Below are 21,240 nucleotides of genomic sequence, written 5' to 3' on the forward strand. Positions count from 1 at the left end.
TGGGTCAACTGCAGCTTGTTAGAGGTGTGAATAAGGCACTTCCAGTCTTTGCGCCTTCATTCGACTAACGGTAGCAGGGATAGTACCACTACAGAGGCAGTAGAAGACTGGCTTACACTTGCTCCTGAGGATTCTGCCTCTGATAAATGTGGACTCCCAGCTGTAACTCCGTGTTCAGCCATTGGCATGGGGCAGCTGCACTGTTAGTGTGAGCTTGGGGCTCCACTTGTTGGGGAGCAAAAGGCAAAGGGCTCACTGGGAAGAGAGACTAATCTCCTCTCCATCTGGTGACAGTGGCATGCTGTAAGCTCAGGTGTAGCCCTCAGGATCTTTGTTTCTTCCCCAGACTGAGGGCAGCAGGAATAGAACCACTGCTGTGACAGTGGAAGAGAGAGGGAGTCAGATGGCTCTAGGAGCCTCTCCCCAAAGAAACTTCAGACCACTACCACTGGGTATGCTCAGGATGGCTAAGTTTTACCAGGAAAATGCAAATTGAAAGAGTTCAGGGGTTGTGATATTAATATCAGACAATGCTCAATTCAAGAAAAAAGCAATAAAGAACATAAACAGATTAATCCACTAATTCACAATTAAGACGGCAACTTAATCATTTATGAAGAAAATGCATATTATAATATTTAAATTTTGTTTGAAAACAGAAACTCACCTAAATGCAACAGCAATGGCACACATGAAAGCACTCCCACCTTAATTTTTTATATTTCAAGTAGAAAAAAATTACAGAGAATCAAAAAATACAGAAAATACATTTAATCTAATATATATCATAATCCATATCTTAAACATCGATCTATAATTTCTTTCAAGGATGCATGAAACATCTATCCAAATTAACAATATATTAAAAAGTAAGAAAGCTCAATATTCTAAAAACAATAGGTCATGATGACTATAGTTAATAACAATGTTTTGTAGGGTCAGTTATGGGGGCTCACACCTATCATCTCAGCACTTTTGGAGGCTAAGGCAGGAGGATCACTTTAGGCCAGGAGTTTGAGACCAGACTGGTCAATATAGTGAGACCCCATTTCTAAAAAAAAATGTTTTTAATTCACTGGACACAGTGGTATGTACCTATAATTTCAGCTATTTGGGAGCCTGAGATAGGAGGAACACTTGAGCCCAGGAGTTAAGGCTGCAATGAGCAATGATCACACTATGGCACTCCAGCCTGGGCACAGAGCAAGACCCTGTCTCAAGAAAAAAAAACTATTTTGTATACTTGAAAATTTGCTAAGAGTAGATCTTAAGTATTCTTACCACACACACAAAAGAGAAATAACTATGGAAGGTGATAGATACATCGATTAGCTTAATTGTGGTAACATTTCACAATCTGTAAATGTATCAAAACATCACTTTGTACTCCTTAAATATACATAATTTTAATTTGTCAATTATACTTCAGTAAAGCTGGGGAAAATAAATAAAAACAACAGATCAAATTATGTCCCACAGAATGGTGATAAATTCTTTCCTAGGCTCTTTATAACCTACTTTTCTAGGCCCATTGCTACTAATTCACTAATTTTACAACATACTATGGTTGCTCTTCATAATTACTCTTCCCCATGTCTCCCTACGATAGTCACCAGAAACCCAGCAGGCCTCTAACAATCCTTCTTCCAGCACTGTTTAGCATTTTAATCGATGATTTAGATGAAGATATAGGGGATATTTTTGTTGAACATGCAATTGAAACAATAGCAACTATATGAACAAAATCAACAGCCAAAATACTCATAAAAATCAAGTCAGTCTAAATAGAAGGAAGTTTAGCAGACATATAAATACATGATTGGGTATAAAACCTAAAGAAGTAAAGAATGTCTGAGATTTGATTTAGCAGCTGTATGTCATGTAAAACTGACATATTATAATCTGGTTTTAGTAGACAGTAAGCTTAATACAGTTCAACAGTGTACAAACACTGGTGCTGAAATGAGGTAACCCCGTGTTACTAGATTGAAGAGTAACTAGAAGCAGAGAGGCAATCCATTCCAATTTCAGTTTGGAGTGTGAAATATTTTTATTGAACTCTTTATAGACTGAGTGGGCTGATTCAGAGGGCACTGAGTTACTCATGACCAGAATTGTTCAAGCAGGGGCAGAACTATGTTAGTGGATCCATTCATCCAGAAACTTTCCAGTAGTAACCTCAGACTAGGTGTCCTTGTGGTCTGAAGTTTATGGCAGTTCCCAAAGAGTGCCTCCCATCTGGGATAGTCAGATTCAATCGATGCAACCATTCTTTTATGTTTTTGTTTTTGTTTTTTTGAGACAGAGTTTCACTCTGTGGCCCAGGCTGGAGTGCAGTAGCGTGATCTCGGCTCACTGCAACCTCCACCTCCAGGGTTCAAGCAATTCTCCTGCCTCAGCCTCCAAGTAACTGGGACTATAGGCACACACCACCATACCCAGCTAATTTTTGTATTTTTAGTAGAAATAGGCTTTCACCATGTTGGCCAGGCTGGCCTTGAACTCCTGACCTCAAGTTATCTGCCTGCCTCGGCCTCCCCAAAGTTCTGAGATTATAGGCATGAGCCACAGTACCCATTGGTCAACCATTCTTTATGATGACACATCAGACTTACTTTTCATTTTCCTTTCACATTCACCTGACACAATAACTATTTTTGTAGATAATACCCTTCAGATAGCTTCAGTACCCCAATCCTGCTCAGGCGAAAACTTACTGAGTAAGAAGGAAGTGCCACATAAAAGCAGCAGATAGTAAAATTCCCCTAATACAGCAGTATCTGATTGTCCCAGAGAGCTAGCATTTCTACAGGCCAGATACCAGTGTGGGGAAGAAAAGTTGCCCGATCAGTAGCATTTTTATGTGTAGTTAACATTCTACAGGTAAGTGACAAAAGGGCAAAAATTAAAATTAACACATTTGGTAAGACACAGGCAAACACATAAGGTAACTACAATTTGTTGCCGTGTGCTACCCACATGAGCTATACTCTTTTGGCCTTTTTGACAGAGAGAAATAGGAGTGGCTGGTTATGAAAACTGGCAGCACAGCCTTTTCCCTTCCTGTGTTATCTTCCCAGATAGGAAAGCTGGCCTGAATCCCGGGTGCTGTTCTTCCAAACCACATGAAACGTACTGTCTAAGGCTCCTCATCTGGAACTTTTATGCTTTACAAAAATGATAACAGTCCCTCAAAACCACCTAAAATGCTGAATTACATAGCATTCAAAGTGTACTAGGAGAAAATTACAGTCAAGTTTCAGTCAAAAGATCTCTTAACCTGGTGACCTTTATGAAACCACTTAATTTCTCCAACTCAGTCATCTTCGCTATAAAATGGGAACAATAAAACCTATCTTGACTACTCTAGAGGCTACTATTAAGAAGCAAATGAGGTAAGAGACGTGAAGACATAGAAATTATAAAATTCAACGTAAGTACAAACTAATGAAATAAAATACATATTATGTCACCTGATCTTTATAATGTGACAACTATCCAAATCAAAATGGAGTCACTAATTTTTTTTTTTTAATCCTGACAAATAGAGCCAAGGAAATCCATAAAGAAAAGGTTCTCATGCTTGTATACCTGGTAAGAAACATTATCACAAAAGACTGTAAAAAACACAATCTTGTACAAAGACCATTACAAACTTATACCGAAAAATACTTCTGCAAGGACATCTGCCCAGCAACTGCCTGTCCCATCTCAGACTGGTGTCATTCTTGCTATTTATCTTTGTAAACAAAGATAATTATTTCAAAACAATTATGCAATTCTCCTCATTTTTTCCTCTAAATACCTTTTCTTTCTTTTACTTCCCTGAGTACTCACATGGTTTACCGGGCAGAACATTCTCATTGCAGTGCATTCTCATGCACTATTCCCAAATAAATATTTTTTTCTTTTAGAAAGCCTTCTCTGTTTGTTATTTAGGCTGATGCTAACAATCCCAGGAAATGGGTAAGTTATTATCCCTATTTACTGATGGGTTGGGGTGAGAAACAGAAAAGGATCAGGCTATTTGCTTAAAGTCCCTCAGCAAGTTGGCTCCCAAGGCAAGTCCAGTATCCTTGTGTCCCATCACCTCCTAGACCCTCCACCAGTGCTGGTTATTCTCTCTTTGCTCTTTCCCCAGAATCATTCGCTGCCCTTCTCAGCATCACACGAGCTCCTGTCTCTTCTGACTTCGGGTTGGATTGGCTAATAGAAAGACCAAAAGGTGGCAGGAGAGTGGAGTTGGGCATTCGATACCTGGCTTTACCCCTGCCTGAGCACTGTGGCTCTGACAATGATTAGATCCCTCTACAACTTCAACTCTTATCTAGAGCCTCCTTCCACAGTGGCAGGTCATGGGGCCCCATTAACACTGGATCCCCATGCTTACCACCCCATGTTCTTCAGGCCTGGGCAGCATAACAGCTTCCTGCTATTGCTAAAACCTGGCACCTCATCCTCTCTTCCTAGATGCCTCAGCCCTGCCCACACATCTCCAAATTGTTCCTTTAAATTGTACATCTTTAAGTTGTACCTTTATTTATTATCTGTAAAATTCCAGAGCATGTCTTCTATTTCTGCTGAAAAAAACTGAGAAACTCCCCCTTTTCAAACTGTTTACAGGCTGCCAAAAACTTTTACCACCTGTCCCCAGTTTCTCTCTAAGCCCTCTCCTCACTTTACCCAGGCTCTCTCCCCTCCACAGGAAGCCATAAGTCATCCCCATTCCTCTCTAGGCATGAATTTACCATGGGTCTGGACCTGCCCTTTGCCAGTTCTTCTTTATTAACTTAAAAGCTGCTAAGCCCTCTCCCCAGATCCTATTTCCCCACACGCCCTTCTTCGTCTCTTACTTTATGTCTCCATAGGAAAGAATTTGAAATATTGATCTGTCTGCTGTATAATTTGGATTCAGAACCAGAGCATTAAAACACTCTTTGAATACTTTCAGGGAAACATACTCCATTCAAACTATATGTTTCTTTCAACTCTAAATTTGTAAACTAGTCTTTTTTTTAAAGGTAGTTCTGCCTAAAAGGGATAAAAAAAATGACTACCCTATCGATTTTGCCCTCAAGGTGATACAACTATTTCTATGCTGGCAATACAAGAAGTCCATTTCTTTCAGACTAGATCACAATTGTTACTAGGCACATGGGCTGCTAACTGTCTCCAAGGCTGCAATAATTCAGTGGCCTAACACTCTTTCTACCATCAAAATTTATAGCAGAAACAGGCACAACAGTCATTTTGGCCTCTAGGGTGCCTTCTCACTAAAGACCGTGAGTTCAGAGGTTACACATAACCTCTAATAATAGGTTTGTCTTCCTAGGGTGTGACTGGAGAGAAGAAAAGAAATAAAAATGCCCTTGCCTTCTTATGTTAGAAGGCATAACCAAAAGCACCCAAGAGCTGACATTTAGTTCAGGATTTCTGAGACCCTTCCTCCTTTCCTTGCTGTGAAAAATAACATCTGTTGTTCTCTGATTGTCATTCAAACCATGGGCCCAAGAAGCCAGCATCTGTCTCCTCACTAGCCTCTTCTTCCCTAAATGTACTGTCTGTCACCAAAAGGGAAATAGCACTTCTTGTGACACTTTCCAAACTATATTAGTTATGAAGTACTGACAATAATTACTAACAAATTGAAACGGTTGCCCAAAATGATGACTGTACAGGCCTACAAAATTGGTATTTTCACTGCAGTAAAAGGGTATGAGTATTAGGCTTCATAAGTAATTTTATGGCATTTTGGCTACTGATCAAAGGTACAAATTATCCATGCTCAATTAAAGAAAGATGAAAGTTCAGCTTTCTATAATTAAACTAATAACTTGTTCAGCCTCAGGGCCAGAAATAAATGTTAAGGATTTGTGTCTCGAAATCCTGCATAAAGAATTAAAGAAGCAAACTCTACTATCACCGACTTACTTAAAACCAAGGCCTTATCCATATTGGAAATGATTCATGATGAGACTCTTAGACCAGTTAAAAATAAGTCATTCTTACACTCCTTTAGCTGCCTTGCAGGTAATAACTTTCTTTACTATTCTGTTTTGAATATTGCATCATTTAGATCATTCTTGGTAAGTCAATCCAGACATTTTCTTTAGATTCTGCTGAGAATATTACATGAAATTTAAGGACCTGAAAAAATACTTAAAAGAATATTTTAGTATGATAGATAAAATCCAACAAAGCTCTGCAACTTCCTACCCTCTGCTTCTACTTCCTTACCTATAAAATGGCTGTGATTAGTTTTGTCAGTTTATCTAGGCTGCAGTCCTCATTTATTTAATCAAACACTAATCTAGGTGTTCCTGCAAAAGTGTTTTATAGATGTGATTAAAGTCCACAGTCAACTGATCTTAAGGACAGGAGATTATCCTAGATAATCTGGTGGGTCTAGTTCAATCCAGTGAAAGTCCTTAAGAGCAGAACTGAGGCTTCCTTGAGGAAGAAGAAATTCTTCCTGTGCCTTCAGTCATGCCGAGGAGTTCTAGCCTCCCCCTCCTAGCAGCATATCCTACAGATTTTGAAATTACCTAGCAGCTTCTAGTTGTGTAAACCAATTCCTTCTAATAATTCTATGTCCAAATATCCACCCATCCATCCATCCATCCATCTTACTGCTCCTGTTTCTCTGGCTATATCCTGATTGATACGAGAAGATAATAATGCCTATTCTGCAGCAGTGCTATACTATAAGAATAAAAGTGAGATTGTATACATAAAAGTTATTTTAACACAAAATAAATGTAAGGAAGTATATGTACTATTGTATGTACTATGTAACAGAAAATAAATGTAAGGAAGCGTACATTACTATTTGATGTGACTAACTCAAATCCAACTAACAACTCCATATAAACACTGCTCTTACCTAACAGGTCTTGTGATTGTGTTTTCCAGATTCTACACTTCTCTTACATTCTAAGACTGCTTCACAACACTACCAAACACAGCTTTGCAGTTTGGAAGAGTGAGAGAATCATACCCAAAGCCACAAACATCCAAATGTGGTGCTCTTCACAAGAAACTAATAATGAACTTGAGACAGAGTCTGCAGGGATAGGTATCAGAGGTCAAATCTAAAGTACATAAGGTCTATGTTCAAACAGGAGCCTGGACACAACTGAGATAAAGAATGAGTCCAGAGTGGGGCACATTGGCTAAGGCAAGAGGATTGCTTGAGGCCAGGAGTCTGAGGCTGCAGTGAGCTATCATCACACCACTGCTGACTAGCCTAGAGGACATAGCGAGACCTTGTCTCTTAAAAAAAAAAAAAGAATGAGTCCAGTGTTAGAGATACAGGATAAAAAGAAGTTAACTCAACTCACAGGGAGAGAAGAGGGGAACCTACTCCAAATTCTAGTCAGGTCTTACCTGAATGTGGGCTGGCTCAGCTCCCAAGTGGCTAAGTGAAGTCATGGACTGAGAAGAAAGTACCCCTGGCCCAAGTTGTGAGTCAAATGACTCTTAGGTAGAGAAGCTTTCAGACCTAAGAATCAACTGGCCAGTGGTGCACTGTGAGAGAATTGATCAGCAAACCGTTTTCTTCTTTTTCATGTCACAAACCTAGATTACCTGCCCCAGACTTCCTTGCAGTTTGATCTGGCTGTGAGGTTGAGTTTTAGCCAGTGGGATAAAGGCAGAAGTTTCTACTGGCCAAACCATAAATTCCTCCCCACAAGTCTTCCCATTTTTTTCTGTTAGGCTGACTGGAGTGGAGCCAGTCCCCAGGGCAGCCTTAAAAGCCACATATTTAAGATGGAAAAGCCATGCAAAGAGCCTGAAACACTGCTTGGAAGAAAGTCATCCGGGAGCTACCTGATTGAGAGATCCTGCATCTGACTATTACGTTAGCAAAAAACAAACTTGCTTTGCATTAAGCCCTGATATTTGGGGCCTTGGGTGCTATATTAGACAGATAACAAAAATTGTCATCAAATTTGGTATACTATTTAAAATATACAGCATTGGTTTTATCAAGTAGTAGGTAGCAAGGAACCTGACAGCGGAATCTAAGAAGATGGAAATCCATGCTCTGTAGTGACAAAAATCCTGGCACTGAAAGGCATTTTAGAAATCATCTAAGTCAGCCACCATGAGGCTGGTCTGAAGTCAGAACAATAATATGACCACTATTTTAACTCCTTTCCTAAATTCCCCATTCACAATGGCCAGATTCCTCTCTTTCTTATCTATACACATGCCACTTCAATTGTCTAATTAAACTGCTTATTCCACCTGATGCCACCATCATCGCCTCTTCTCATTTGAATTCTATTCTTCCTTAAGGCCAAATCAAGCCTCACCTCTCCACAACACCTCCGGGATTGCATTAACACACGGCAGTCCCACCCTCCTCTAAACGTACTCTTCAGACCATTTATTTGGCCATTTTTAAATACACTGCGTTCTGATTTTTTTCCAATGGATTCTCTGGTAAAACTGTAAACGTTGTCAGAGAGGGACCCCAAATCATATATTAATCAGCTTTCTCACTCCCAGTACCTTGCAGAGCATTCGAAGTGCACAGTGGGTCTCAGTAAATGCTGAAAATAAATTGCATTTCACTTACCCTAAATTTTACAATAAACCAGTAGTAAGCTGAGATGATTGATGAAGAATAGATGCTAAATATCATGCAGTGGGAATGGCAGATAGATGTGTTTTGAACACCAACACCAATGAAGTGGTGCTGTGGCTGCCTGGAGCACCATGGCTGTGATGCTGATGAAGAAGACTGGCCACACCCAAGCTCCACAGGAAATAAATAGTTTTGCAATCTATCAGCAGTTTCTGTATGGGCATTGGTATGAGAGTGACAGCATGAAGTTCTAGCATTTGCAATAGGCTTATAGGTGGCTAGAACACTCAAGGCTTCTAGAGTCAACTTCCTACTTAACAGTACCACTTGGATGTCACCTTAGCATCTCATGCTTATTTTACCTAATAGTACACTCTTAATCTTATGACCCCATGTCTTCTCTTCTCCCAGGCTTCTTCATCTCAGCAAATGTCATTAGCACATATCCAGTCATTCAAGGCAAAGCACAATGGGGAAAACTATTCCCTTTACCTCACTCTCACCCAGCATCCTGCCAAATCTGGCTCCAAATATAGCTTGTGTGTCCACTTCTCTCCCTCTTCCCCAGTGTATTTCCTTGGTTTACTCCATCGCCATCTCTCAGACTATCGAAATAAAATCCTACCTGGAATTTAAACTCCTAAATGTTTCTTTGTTCATATTCTTATCCTCCAACAGCCTATTCTGTATGCCACGGCAGAATGATCTTTCAAATCATTAATCCAGTTTTGTCACTCCACTGCTTGAAACTTTCCAGGAGCCTTCTCTTCCTTTGTACTTAACAATAAAATTTTAAACCTGAACATGGCCTAAACCCTATCAATTTTGCCTTATCCACTTCTGTCACCGTGTTTCTTACCGCTATCACCCTATCTCACTGGGTTTCATGCTATACCCAGCTTCAGACACACCAAGTGTATTCCTGCCTTACGAACTTTGAACTTGCTATTCCATTTCACTCCTAGAACACTCCTGTACCAGATCTTTGCTGGTGCCTTTATATATTTCAAGTCTCAGCTTAAATGTCACCTCTTCCAAGAGACATCCTCTGACTACCATATATCAAATATCCCCCAAGCTCATTATTCTTTGTCATTGTACCATGTTACTTTTGGAATTACTTGTTTTCTTGCATGTTGTCAATCTCTCTCACTGAATTTTTAGCTCCATAAGAGCATGGACCTTACCTAACTTCTTTATTTCACTGCTATATCACCAATGGTGTAATCTTGGTCATCTCATTCCACTTTCTAATCCTTATTTTCTCCATTTTTAAGATGACGACTTGGGATTCAGTGCTCACAGGAGACAAGCTCTGACATTCTTTGCATCCATAGTTCCAAGGAGACTTTAGAGCTCAATACTTTCCAGACAGTCATATTTCTAAATGCATTTTTCAAATGAAGTCAATGCCCTCAGGCAGCCCAGTGGGAAGGTCATGGAAAGCCAGTGAGAAGGAAGGTTGGTAGTTGGATTACACAGTTCCATTCCACCCATACTGAGGAGATGCACCTCATTAGGTACTAAATGTTTAGTGACTGTCACTGTTAATTGGTGGGGATTAAAACTCAAAGGAGACAGTAAATCTCATGCTGGACTCAATGACATCAGCCCCTTGCAGTCAAACAATGCACTGGGAGTTTGAATCTAAAATACCACAAAAAAAGATACCCAGAGACTATCATTTCTCTGCTTTTAAGAGTAAATATTGGTTGCCAATTATATTGAGCATCTCCTCGGTTACCAGAGTCTGTATTAAATATCTTACTCTTATCATTTGATCTTAACCTTGATCCTATGGCATAGTTCCAAAATTATCTTCATTTTATGGATGGGGAAACTTTCAAAGAGAAAGAAGAAGCACCTTGCCCAAGGTCACAGAGCTAATAATGATGGATCCATTATTTGATTGGGGTCTGTTTCATTCAGAAGCCTATGATCTTAGCTACTAAGTAATATTCTGTTTCTTATAATTATCATCTCCTCATATGATTACAATTATTTTTTATTTAAACCTGTTCCATTCTTCAAGTATGAACTTAAATGCTACTTTTTTTCATGAAGCTTTCTCTAACCCCCAGACAGATCCATACTCCCCGTCACCTTTCTCTGCATTGGTTATATAGAATCAATCACATAGGGGAAGCAGACTCAGAAACTAGCATTTAATAGCATATATGGTATGCAAGCACTGTCACAGACAAAAGCTTATATTAGTCTTACAACCACTCTGAGAAAAATACATTCATATCTGTTTTGAAAGGTAAAATTCCTTGAGCAGAGTCATATGGCTCAAAGTGGTAGAACCAGAATTTAAACCCAGGTCTGCTTGATTGCTGAGCCCAAGGCATTTCCACAAACTTACTATGAGCTCTTCATTATGCCTCTGGACTAAATAATTCCACCTGTTATAAGTCGTCATTGCACCATGTGCCTCTTCTTTACAGTCCCCACCCCAGTTATAATTTCATCTATGTTAGCGTGATTTATTTTAATTTCCTTTTTTAGGCCCTAACTCCATGTAAGAATGACCATATCTCTTTTTGCTCTACAAAATCCCTAACACTTGACAAATATAGTAGTCATGGACCTTATACAAATACGTTTGAATAAATGCACAAACCACGTACATTTCATTGCATACATTTAATACATAAATACAGCCCTTCCCTGCTAGACTCTAATTTCTCTGAGACAGGTTACCAACCTAATTTATTTCTGGATCCCTCATGATGTTCTGCACTTTGTAGGAACTCAATAAACATTTACAGAATAAATTTTGCTTATCAGTCTGTCTGTACCATTTGAAATTCTTTAACATCCAAGGCTTCTAAGTGGGCATTGGATTTAATTATAGAACAATGACCACATAAGAGTTTTCTAACCTAACAGGTATAGATGTGAAAGCCATGGGGAGCATGAAACCCATGTCACAAAAGTGTATCAGTTAATCTATGCTGCTATGATAAATGCAGCAGCTTAAAGAAAAGGTTTGTTTCTCACTTGCACTACACGACACTGCAGGCTGTCTGAGGTCATTGTTCTACATCATCCCACCTCCAAGACCCAAGCTAACAGAGCATTTCTGGTTGCCATGGCAGAAGGAAAATGAGGCAAAGGCAAATAATTCAATAGCTCTCAGAGCTTTTACTTGGAGGTAATACTGTGTCACTTCTTATCACATTTCATTGGCTATGTGTACCTTCAAGGAAGTGATGAAATGCCCTCTTACTCCACAGCAGGGAGGTCAACCCAAAACATTTGCTGGATGGCACTAATGAACACTACCACAACAGACTGCATAGGAGAAAATACTGAAAAATTGAAATGAGAGAGTTCCCTGATCTCCCTTGCAGGACATGCGACAGGGTTATGGCTCATCTTTTGGGTAACCACTGCTCCTCAAACCCCTTATGGGAGCGGGGCATGCAGGCAGCCAGATTCAGGAGCAAGAGAAAGCACCCCTGGGCTCCAGCCATGGTTGACAGCCTGCAACTCCCAAAGCCCAAATAGGCATGTGTTACAGTGCACTCTTTCAGCCTTGCCACTCTCAGACAGCTTATGTGTTAACCAGCTCAGTGGACTCTCTGCCTTTTCACAATGGCAGAAGGCCAGTGTGACAGCTTTCTGTATCCAAGCTCTCATCCTAGAAGAATCAAGTCACATATGGACTTGAAGGATGAATGAGGGGGTATTACTGAATGGTGGAAGTTGCTCTCAATGGGAAGAATAGCAAGCTGGAAGGGGGATGGAGTGGGAAGATGATCTTCCCCTAGAGTTTGACCACTCAGTGACCAATCTCCTCTCCAACCATCCCCAGCCAAACTCCTCTCAGCATTCAGAAGCCCCTTCTCTTCTCTCTCCTGTACCATTCTGCCACTCATCTACTCTTCTTGTCTGCTTCTGGAGCCTGCAGTCTGCAGTTTACATGGGTACAGGATAGAGGTCATGGTGGGCCAAAAGACAGCTTTTGGGCGTGAAAATCTGAGTGCCTGTCCTCATTTAGGGCTGTGGGTAACCTGGCTTGAGGGTGGGGCCCTTGCCAAGGAACCACCCTGTTCTATCCAGTATTTCCCTGTCTCCTGTCCATATAAAAATGATCCATTTAGAACCTGACCTACTATCTGAAAAAAATACTCTCTAAGGCAATCTACTGTTATAAAATCACTGAAATTTCTAGAGTCTTTCCCTAGGCTTTTGAGCAGTTGCTTTCTGGGCCTCAGTGTCCTTGTGTGTAAAATGGGAATAAAAATAGAATTGCAGAGCTGTTTTGAAAATTATAATGATGGTCAGGTGTGGTGGCTCACGTCTGTAATCACAGCATTTTGGGAGGCTGAGGCAGGTGGATTGCTTGAGTCCACGAGTTCAAGACCAGCCTGGACAACATGGCAAGACCTCGTCTTTACTAAAATCACAAAAAATGAGCCAGGTGTGGTGGCGCACACCTGTAGTACCAACTACTCAGGAGGCTGAGGTGGAAGAATCACCTGAGCCTGGGAGGTGGAGGCTACAGTGAGCTGAGATCGTGCCACTGCACTCCATTCCAGTCTGGGCAACCAGAGTGAGAACCTGTCTCAAAAAAGAAAAAGAAAACTGTAATAGTGTACATGAAAGCACCCATCATAGGGCCTGACACAAACAGTTGATCACTAAATATTAGCGTTTTAAGAAACATAATCTTCAAATCCAAGTATGGGCTTTAAAAATGTAAGAAAAATTAATTTCTTCAGATAAATTCATAAGTGAGAGAAAACTATGCACCCATCCTCTAAATTTGACAGTTTTATTCTGTTGATATTGTTGATTGTCTACCCGCTAAAATGACTTGCTACACACAATTACGCATGTATCCCTGCAATACTAGTACTCAAGTAATTTGAACAGGGATAAATGCAAACATTCTAAGGCAAAAGAAGGATGGGGCAAGGAAAGCAATGTAAGAAAGCTCCTAAAACAACTGGAAACTACTTGTTTCTTCCAGACAGAACCAACCTCCCACCCAACAGGCTTGCTATACAAGTTACCACAATTTTTGTATCCTTCTGCTTTGTTTCCTGTCTCCACATCCCTCCTGAGCATAGGGCTTGGTGTAGCATCACAGTGTTGTACATTCCCCAGTTATTTTCTTTGGACTAAGTCACAGGACAAAGAGCCCCAAGCAAGTGGTTTTGTCCAGTGATGCACAGCCTTCCTGTTCCCCTACTGTCCACACTCACTCAAGTGTGCAATTCAAGGAGATGTAAAGGACAAATATCCCCAAATTAAATATTACTATATTCCCACTCCTACTTATGACTCCATACAAATGTTCGCAGGCAATGGGAGAAGCACAGCTTAAAGTTGTAATGTTTCTAATTAGATATATCATGGAAATACCTAAAAGAGAGAAGGCGTTCAGTTTTTCCCCCTCCTACCCTTTTTAAGAATCAAGGACAAGGCTCAATTCCAGGACACTAGCCATGTCTTCTAGCAGAGGGGCTATTAGGCAATAAAATATCACTGCTTACATGTTCACTTCTGTCTTCTCTCCTTTTCATGCCATTGGAATCATAAGAATGTATACTGGTTTGCACATTAGAAAAGACTCGACCATCTTATCACTGCTTTTCTTCCTTCTTTTGTATCCCTACAGCCTAAGTGGTAAACTGGTCTGATTAAGGTCAGTACTGCATTTTGGATCATGAGAGACAAAAACCAAGAAAGTATCAACTAACAATCATATGGCACTTTTATTCTCAAAACGGTTTTGGTTTTCTGTGTACTCTATCTTCAAAGCAACCTGTACTTGTTTCCTAAGGCTGCCGTATCACCATGCCAAAGCTAGTTGGCTTAAAACAACAGAAATGTATTGTGTCATAGTTCTGAAGGCTGACAAGTCCAAGATCAAAGCACCAGAAAATCTGGTGTCTGGTGAGGGCCTGTTTCCTGGGTCACAGATGGCATCTCCTCACTGTGTCTCCACATGATGGAAGGGGCAAGGCAGCTCTCTTCAGTCTCTTTTACAAGAGTGCTAATCCCATTCATGAGGGCTCCTCTGTCATGACGTAATCACCTTCCAAAAGCCTTCTAATAGAATCACTTTAAGGGTTACGAACTTAATATATGAATTGGGCAGGGACACAAATATTCAACTACAGCAAAAACTTTTATGTATTTTTCCACCCTTTCCTGGAACTGATCAAAGACTAGAGCTTGGGGCTAGTCCACTGCTCTGGACATACATGCTTTCACCTCTCATCTCATGCCTCCCAGAGAAACTGCAGCTTCTGCATGCTTCCAGTGGAACTACTCAAACAACAAACAGCTAATGGAGAAACAATGTTACCCTCTCAAATGCAATATTCCTGGACTAGGCACTAACAAGTTACTTTTAAGAAAACGACTACTTACCCATCCACTATTTTCTTTGCATTTTTTGTCTACTGTTTTTGTACACATAATCTGCTTCTCACAATACCCTCAAGAGATAGAACAATTATTACAGATATACCTTGGACATATTGTGGGTTTTGTCCCAGACCACAATAAAGGGAGTCATACAAATTTTCTGGCTTCCCAGAGTTAGGCCCTTGCTCTAGATTAGGCTTTGGCTTACAGAAATGTTGTGTCTGGTTTAATGTTCCATCCAGACCACTCAAATATTCTCCATATCAGCATTAAGGCTGTTTGCTCTCTTATCATTCATGTATTCACTAGAGTGACACTTTTAATTTCCTTCAAGAACTTTTCCTTTGCACTCACAACTTGGCTAACTGCTTGGCACAAGAGGTCTAGCTTTTGGTCCATCTCAGCTTTTATATACCTTCCTTACTCAGCTTAATTATTTCTAGCTTTTGATTTAAAGTGAGAGACACATGATTCTTCCTTTCACTTAAACACTTAGAGGGCATTGCAGGGTTACTAAGGGGCCTAATTTCAATATTCTTGTTTCTCAGGGAATAGAGAGGATCAAGGAGTGTGAGAGAGATGGAGGAATAGCCTGTTGGTGGAGAAGCCAGAACACACACAAGATTTATCGATTAAGTTTGCCATCTTTTATGGACATGGTTCATGGCACCTCAAAACAATTACAATAGTAACATCAAAGATCAATGATCACAGATCACTGTAACAGATATAATAATGAAAAATTCTTAAATATTGTGAAAATCACCAACATGTGAAACAGACACAAAGTGAGCATGTGCTATTGGATAAATGGCACCAATAGACTTGCTTGATGCAGGGTTGCCACGAACCTTCAGTTTATAAAAAATGCAAATCTGTGAAAAACAATAAAGTAAAGCATAATTTTTAATAATAAGAATCAAAAAAGCTAAGAGAAATTCACAAATGTGCAAAACAATTTAGAAGGTAGTCCAGAATCCCAGAATCTTATCTCCCCTTAAAGAGCCTCAACTGCCCTCCCCACTGTGACACGGCTTTTGAAATCAGGGAGAAGAATAAGGTTGTAAGGTTTTTGAAGTGGAAGGAAATTAATCTTATTAAATAGTATAGAAGGGAGAGTAGAGAACAAACAATTCCCAAGACACGTAATAAAACAATGAACAATAGTCATCACCCTCAGGGGACCAGTGTTGGTTAATATTTTCACCTTTCCAAGCAAGATAAATATGAAATATGGATAAACTTAAACAATGAAAAATATAACACCTATGAAGTCCTTCCAATAAAAAGTAAAGTTTTATCACAATTGTTGGCTCTGAAGTAATCTGGAAGCCCTACAATCACCTGTTCTGTGGGTTAAAAACTGCCATCCTTCACAAAATTAGTCTCTACCAAATCAATTTCTAAAACAATCAATAGTAACACACTCAAAAAGAATGTCTGAGAAATAAGAACAAATAAAACTAATCACGTCAGAGAAAACTCAAGCACGACCTTTTGAGCAATCCTGTTTGTTGAGCTGACGCTCTGCAAGATAAATAACTTTTAAATAAATGAACACAGGTCAATAGTGAGAAAAAGAACTACATATAAGCATAATTTCAACATAAAGCCCCAGTATGGCTTTCAGAGCAATCATGCCTTTACCAGAAACAAAACAGCTTCAATTTAAAGAATTTATCACATGAATGATAAAGTCTTTTGAAATGTCAGCACTAGGTCTAGAAATTATCAAAGGAAAAGAAAACTAAAAATAAAAATGAAAAACTTGCTGACAACAGCAAAAATACTATGACAATCCACCAACTTGACAAATTATGTCTCTTTTATTGGCTCTCTGGCATCAGTCTCCCATCCTCTGAAACTTGTCCAAATGCTGTAGCAAACAGTTAAATATTTTATTTAGGTGTATGTTTATGTGCCTGTTTTAAAAGACATCTTTACCCGCTACCCTCCATTTATCTGTCACAGCCTTTTAGCATCAAGAGCATGCCTGTTTTCAGTAATATTTATGAGATACTCACAGTGTGCTCAATGCAGATATCAGCTGAAGGTCTGTCATCTCTATATTCAATCTTTTTGACCCAGAATCCCAGAGAAATTGATAAACAACTACAGTAACGATATCAACAATATCTTTTAACAGATACTGAGCTGCTGCTTTGCACCAGCTAAGAGCTTCATGTAGAATCTTATTTCATCTGCACAACAGATGTGCAATATAGGTGTTCTAATTATTCCCATTTACAATGAAGAATATTGAGACTAAGAAATGTTAGGGAGCATCCCCAAGACCACAAACTAATATACGCCCAGGGTGCTTCCTGGCTCAAGGGTCTTTTCAGATGCCTTACAAATAGCACTTAACCAACAGGCTGCATGACTTCACCAGTTCACCTTTTCTCAGTGCGTGTTGTTGAAATAGATACTGCAGTGGAGCAAAGACACTTTTCTTCACACAGTGTGTTGTTGACACTCATCTGCTGAACTGAATTAATGCATACAGTGAAAAACTGTTAAGAATAGTTGAAAAGTACTATGGTACAAATGATGACATGGCATAAATATAATAAAATGGAAAAATGTGAAAAGGAAAAAAGCAGATTGTAAAACAATACAGACAAAAGTACAAAATAATGTTAGCCATTATTGTTTACTATATCTTAGATATTTTCCAATTTATTAAGCTGTATTAATATATTGACTCTTTATAATAGCTATATTTATTTATGTATAATGGGTATATTAATTTTCTATGGCTGTGGTAACAATTCTCACAAACTTAGCAGCTTAAAACAACACAAATTTAGTATCTTTTAAATTTTTATTTATTTATTTATTTTACATTTATCTTTTAGAGACAGAGTCTCACTCTGTCACTGCAGTTGGAGTGCAATAGAACCTTGAACTCCTGAACTCATGGCCTCAGACTCCTCAGTAACTGGAACTATAGATGCACACCACCATGCCCCACTAATTCTTAAATTTTCTTTAAAGATGGGGTCTTACTATGTTGCCCAGGTTGGCCTCAAGTGATCCTCCTGCCTTGGCCTCCCAAGTGTAAGCCATCACACCTGACCTAAAAATTTGTGTCTTACACTTAGTTCTATAGTTCAGAATTCTGAAATGGGGCTCACTGGTCTATAATCAAGGTGTTGGCAAGGCCATATTCCTTTCTGGAAGCTCTAAAGAACAATCTGTTTCTTTCTCCTTTCCAGCTTCTGTCCACATTCCTTGGCTCTTGATGATCTTCCTCCATCTTCAAAGCCAGCAATAATGTGTCAAGTCTTCCTCATGCTGCCAAGTCTCTGGTTGTGTCTTCCAATTTCCTCTTCTTCTTTTAAAGACACTTGTGATTACAATGGGCCCACCCAGATAATCCAGGAGACTCTCCCTATTTTATGGTCAGCTGATTAGCAACCTTAATTCTACCTGCAACCTCAATTCTCCTTTGCCTTGTAACCTAAAATATTCACAGGTTTGGGGGATTGGGATGTAGACGTCTTTAGGGGCCATTATTCTGCCCACAAGAGTTGCTTTGTGATCCCAAAAGATTCACACATGTCCCAAGCCATCACACCAGGTAATTCTCATTGAATTTTCTCTATTGGAGTGCCTGCTATCAAAATACAGAAGTCAAAAAGGTTCATAGAGTATGAAATAAATCTCGAAGTTAAATAACAAAATATTAACAATATTTATTGGTCTGACATGGTGGTTCAAGCCTATAATCCCAGTGCTTTGGGACGTCTAGGCAGGAAGACCACTTGAGCCCAAGAATTCAAGACCAGCCTGGGCAACATAGCAAGACTTCATCTCTACAAAAAATAAAAATAAAAATAAAATAGCCAGATGTGGTAGCATGCTAATCGGGAAGCTGAGATGGGAGGATCACTTGGGCCTAAGCAGTTCAAAGTTAACAGTGAGCTATAATCACACCACTGCACTCCAGTGTGGGTGACAGAGTGAAACATTGTCCTTAAATAAAAAAGAAAAGCAATATTTAACTCTGGGTAGTAAAATTATGTGTGGTTTTTGTTTCTTTCTTTCCATGTGATCCATAATTTCTACAAAAAGCATGAATGACTTCTGTAATCAGAACAAGTTATATTAAAGAATAAGATGTATTGAAATGAGTGCCAATAAAAGGATGTGCAGGATGACAGAGGGGCAACAAGGGTAGCACCACCAGATGCACTCAAATGGGAAGGGAATTAAAGCTGTCACTGAGAGAGAGTATGCCAGAGGGAGGTCCGATGGGCCAGTCCAAACCAAAGAACCAAGTCAAGGGCTGGAGGCCAGTTGCTCTTGCCTCCTCCTCACCACCACTCACTGCATCAGGTGTGAGTTGGGGAAGGGCAGTTTGCTCATAATGAGGGACTCAGATTTGGCATAAACCACAAAAGGAATCTAAGAAAAGGGAAGGGCATGGATAAATCAAAAACTAAACTCAGAGATTTGTGTCAAATAAAAGAAAGAGCACAGAGAACCAAGTTCAAGTCCCACCTTCACAATTTACATCTGTGCCAGCCTGGGCCAGGCTAGCTGCCTATCTGGCCTTTGGTTTCCATAACTTTAAAATATAAATGAGCATAATGCCCTGTGCCTCCCATGGTTGTTATGAGTATTAAATTACATGGTATTCTTAGCAAACTATAAAGAATCATCACAGGAAAGGAAGAAGGAACCTATGGTCCTTACAGCAGCAGCTGAAATGTCTCAACCAGATAAAAGTAGAAAGTTGCAGGTAGGCTGGCATTTGGTAGTTTATGAGAATAGATTATTTTTAACAACATAAACACTGAGGTTCCAAGAAGTTAATTAACTTGTCTCAAATTAACAATGACAAATGGTAGAGTTGGAACCCTCTGGCTTCAAATCTACTTTTTTCCTCTGTTTATAATATATGCCTTGTGAAACAAGAGATTCAAGATGTTGAAAAGCAGCACAGCAGGGATTAGAGCCTAGATCTACCAACAAGTATAAATGAGCATTCTCTCTATGCTAGACACTGTTGTAAGTACTTTGTATATAGTAACTTATTAAATCATCCCAGTATTCATGGAAGGAAATTGTCCCCATTCTTACAGATGAGAAAACTGACACATCAAGAGATTGAATAAAACCCAAGATCACACAGGTAGGAGATGAGCAAACCAAGATTTGAATCCAGGAAGCATAGTGCCACAATCTGTATTCACAACCTCAAAGCCACGTTGCTCATGAGCAGGTGTATACACATATATTCTGCCAGACTGCCTTGCAACTCCTTAAGCATTATCTGCAAGCCCCCTCATCCATTCTACAGGGTCACATACACAACAAGTGCTCTTGAAAGATTTGTTAAGTCCAGAAATGGACTTGGAATGCAGTAATATTCAGGGACATGTTAAGGAGTGAGGATGAAAAAGCAGACATTCTGGGTGATGTACTAGATATGGAATACCAAAGAGGGACAACATAAGGAAGTTGCCTAGATTAAGGGACCAGGGACTGGCTGGATCCACCCAGGATGGGGAGGGAGCTCTGTTAAAAGATGGCTGGGAAAGTAAGGGGAAAATGAAGTAAAAGGAGAAGGGGGAAATAGGGAAATCAATTGGTCATCATATAGGAGATGAGTTCCTCAAGTTAATATTTTGACCTAGTATCTCTAATTATGCAAAAGAAAATACTAACTAAAGAAAAAAATCACTGCTAAAGTAGGATAAGCATGGTTCCTCAAAAGACATTTGAGGAGAAGAAAACTTTTCAATGCATATGCAAAAATATACAAACAAAAAAAAAAACACTCCATAATTCTAACCATTAACCCAATGCCTGATACCAAACAGTCAGGTTTAGTTAATAGCTTTTATAGTGCATTTAATTTTCAATTTGTGAGATGTCAATCTGGGAGGCTTTGTTGGAAACCAATGAGGTGAGATTACTCTAGCAATTATCCCCGAATAATGGGTGACTGCATTCGACAAAGCTGTAAATAAAAAATGCTTTTCTCTTCATTAGAGAGAATGAGCAGCAGAGAAAAGAGAGCATTTGGGACAACATATTGGAAAAGGTGATCACTCTAAATATATAGTGAGCTATTATGGGACAGATTTCTAGAATCCTATAGAATAATCCCACCAATATACTTGTGTTTAAAAAAATAAAAAGGCATCACACTATTCCCTCCAAAGAACTCTAGCTTACTAAATTTGGCATAAGGCCCATAGATAGACACACAGATGCCATCTGTCCCAAGATTATTCAATGTGAGGTCT

Source organism: Aotus nancymaae, unplaced genomic scaffold, assembly GCF_030222135.1.
Source record: "Aotus nancymaae isolate 86718 unplaced genomic scaffold, 86718_ANA_hifiasm-v0.15.2.pri h1tg000046l, whole genome shotgun sequence".
In the NCBI taxonomy this organism is placed as follows: domain Eukaryota; kingdom Metazoa; phylum Chordata; class Mammalia; order Primates; family Aotidae; genus Aotus; species Aotus nancymaae.